This window comes from Coenobita brevimanus, chromosome 97, assembly GCF_032717465.1.
Source record: "Coenobita brevimanus isolate Jiangsu-jjx chromosome 97, ASM3271746v2, whole genome shotgun sequence".
NCBI lineage: Eukaryota > Metazoa > Arthropoda > Malacostraca > Decapoda > Coenobitidae > Coenobita > Coenobita brevimanus.
In genome coordinates this window covers 46,839,546-46,843,525 of record NC_137050.1, presented here as the reverse complement: position 1 = coordinate 46,843,525, position 3,980 = coordinate 46,839,546, and positions in this window count along the sequence as shown.

Below are 3,980 nucleotides of genomic sequence, written 5' to 3'. Positions count from 1 at the left end.
GTTACTTTAGTTTCGTCTGCACAGTTGCAGCAACTTCTTCCTCACTTGATGCTGCTGCAGCAGCTGATGTTGATGTAGACTGTGCAGACGAGGTTGATGGTTATGGTGATGAACGCCGACGAAGTGGTGGCGGTGATGGTGTAGAAAGACAAGGTTGTGTTTGTGGTGTGGCTAGTCGCGTTGCTTCACTCACACTATTCCATCTTGTTGTGTTCTTCTCAGCCTCTGGCATTCCAAGAGTCTTTGCATACTCTCCCATTGTTTATCAATGTTCCAAGAAGGTCATCCCATCTCGTATGAACTTTCAAATAGAAGGTAGAAGCCTGTAAAGGCAGGGTGAGGGTTGAGCAAGCTTAATGCCCTCCCTCCCCGAGTGACAGTGGGGCTCTGACTGCATGCTTCTCCTCCACCCTTCACACATCCAGTTAGTTGCTAGATGTAGGAGAATGTGTACTTTTGCGGAAAATCGAAAAAAAAAAAATCGGATAAAACCAGTAAAAATAATTACTAACAATGTATATAGACGGCCTTAATAAAAAACGAGGATATGAAGAGGAGGGGGCGCTCCAGATATCCATATATATTACTTATTTTGAAGCATTTTTAGTGTCTTTTATTCAGAAAACCAGAGACTTGAAGGTATACTCTGCTATTTTTTCTCATTTGCTGTAATTGAAAAAAAAAAAAATCGATTTTTCTTGGAGCTGACCCCCCTTATATTGTTGCAACTTTGTATTCATGAAAGAGATGGCAGTTTTAGGCAACGCTAGAGGAAAATGAGCATACCTGTTTCATCGCCTAGGCCAACATGCAATTTTGCTCAAAAGCTTATGTTGCTCACTGCTTAGTCACGTCTCCTCTCATGCAAGTATCTCGTCTCTGCTTTGTTTTTATCCTAACACTTCCCTGAGATTACCTTTTCTATATCTCTGGTTCTTTGATTAGTCCTTCTGCTTTAATACGCTGACTCTCGACGCGTGTTTACACAAGCACATATTGTTACGTCCCCATCCCACACTGCCACAGGCTCTGACAGCAATAGTACAGCATAGGAAGGATGTTGCCTAGTGAGATGTTCTTCCTGTGGTCAGCCTTTCGGTGTACAGCACACATGATCAGCTCAGGCATGTTAAATAAACACTTGCTTCTTAAGTTTGCAGTCTTTATTATCCAAAGAATTACGCTTAATGCTTGCCAACTACTGTACACTGTTTTCACAAGCACCGGAGTTATACGATCTTCACTAACTGCACTGACACTGAACTAAACTAAAACTCAACTGAAACTCCTCCAGTCTCTTCCTCATCCATACATACTGTACGCTTCCTATATTCAATCTAGAATGATCTACATCTAAGAATTGCAACAGTTGCCAGCTCGGAGATATCCAAAATATCCAGAGTTTTCCTACAATCCTTAACACTAAATTATTTAGCATACAAACTGAAATGAAATTACATAAATTAACAATCACATAAATAGCACATTATAAAGAAAAAGAGCATAAGATTTTATGTTTAACTTTGCAAAATACCTCCGCCCACAAATAGCAGGCTAACTGGCAACTCTGACACGTAGAGAGAGAGAGAGAGAGAGAGAGAGAATCGTCGGGAATACTCCAGCACTACCTAACTTGAAAATTCCGCTTCTGAACAGTGTTATTTTCCTATGACACACACACACACACACACACACACACACACACACACACAACCATCAGTCGTTCCCTGTTCAATAACCCATATTTTTGCACAACTTTGTTAAATTACTTGCCTTTTTATTGCACCCACTCTAGTCATTCTCCCCATCGGCTTTGGATCACAAGACGATGGCACACACTTTTTTTTTTTTTCCTACTTTTTCTTTTACACCTTGCGTCTTACGTGGTCATTTTCCCTTTCACAGTATCCTGCGATCTTTATCAATTGACTTTTCATCCTGACCCTTTGCCTACGTTTCCTTTTAACCCTCCGAACCTGATTACGTAACGTTGATTTATTCGTTCTGTTACAAGACGATTTTATTAAGCTTAGAGGAGACTTCTCGAATGGGAAGAGGAACATAGATTTCTTTAACATATTATACTTTTGGAGAGGCCTTTCTTAAGCGGAATGAAACAGTATGGAAGTAGGAAAAGCTTATTAAAAAAATCATCATTAGAGTTGTAAGAGTCTTCTCCCATTCCTTTTCTCCTCCGCTTTATATGATAATATTCCATTCTTTTAAATTTTTCCATTGTTTCATCATTTCTGTATATATTTTTTGTTTCTCAGTTACTTGCTTTCCTGTGTGATCCAGTTTCCTTTCCCTGTTTTGTGTTCTCTTCCCATTTATAACATGCTTCTCTTACCTCTCTTGCTCCCTCCTCCTCTTTTTCTCAGGGCTATCCATTTTTCGCCTGTTCCAGGGATCACACTTTCATCTTCCTCTGTCTCATCCCCGCCAGTCTTTCGCATCTCCTCACCCTATTCTTAACCACTTTCCCCTTCCCCACACTCTCCTTATTCCCCGCATTCCCTCCTCCTGCCATTATCTTATTTCTCTCTTCTTTACCCCCCCCTCTCTTGTCCTCCCTCATCCTCTCATCCTCGTTCCCTCTTTCCTCGCTATTTTTTTTTTTTTTTAACGGAATATTTCTATATTAAAGATCTGCCCAGAGTTCTTTCTTGCTATTCATTTCTCCTTGCTAATTAGTCTCCTTTTTAATATTTTTCTTTAACTACGTATTCATCCTCCGTCTTTTTACCTTATTCTTGTGTTATCCATATTTCCTTTCCTTTTTAGAGAATAACTCTCTCCCCCCCCCTCTCTCTCTCTCTCTCTCTCTCTCTCTCATTTTTTTCTTTGATTTTTCACCCCTGCTTCGCCTTTTTCATTCATTTTTATCTTTAACATGCTATAGTCATTTATTTATCTTTTCTATTTTCATTTTTCCCATCTGTTCCAGCTTTTTGCATATTGTTCCCCCTACTTTTCCTTTTCCTTCCTAGCCTCTCTATCCCTCTTCATCTTTTTCTTTTTCCTCTCTCTTTTCTTACATTTGCATCCCCTTCCCTGTCCTCATATCTCCTTTTTTCAATTTTTTCTTCCCTCTCTCTTTCCTAGGCTGTTACTTTCTTTCATTTCTCTCGCATCATTCGTGCTCACATCTCAGTTTCCTTCACCACTTACCACCCTTCCGTAGCGGCTTCCCTTTTCATTCTTAGTACCCTTCTCTCCCTTTTTTCCTTTCCCCTTCCTCTCTCTATTTCTCTCATAAGCCACTCACTCTCCCTCCCTCCAAGATCAGTGCTATACTCTTACAAGCTTCAAGGTCCTCGCACTTCCCAAAGTAAAAAAAAAAAAAAAAAAAAAAATGTAAGAAAAAATGAAGTGTTTACTCCTCGCCCATCCAATATCTCTTCATCTCACACAGTGAGGGGGGAAGAGAGCGATAGGGAATAAGTGAGGAGGAGTAAAGGAGATAGAATGGGAGGAGAAAATCAACAAGGAGGAGGAGAAGGGGAGGACGGGAAGAGATGTAAGGTATGTTGGAGAGAAGCAGAGGATAAGAGTGGCACACAGGGAAAGACAGGGAATATGAAAAAGGAAAAGTGTGAGTGGTGCAAATATAACGGGATAAAGAAAAACACAAATGGAAGAAATAAGGACATAGAGGAACAGGCGCAGTAAAACGGTGGGAATAGAAGAGACGACATCAAAAGTAAAAGGTGTCTGTGGCATAGAGAAACAGATAAACAAGTAGAAAAAAAAAAAAAAAAGCACTGACGTTAAAACAATTTGAAAAGAAAAGCTGGAAAGGAGACTCGTTGAACAATAGCTTGGTTTTAAGCAGGTGATAGAGAGAGAGAGAGGGAATAAAATTAAAGAGAAATGACGGCTGCTAACTAGTGAACAAGAGTGGAAAGCCTTCAGGAAGTAACTGAGATCAAAGAGATGTATGGGGAAGAGAAGGAAGACTGAATCCTGGAGAGGCATAT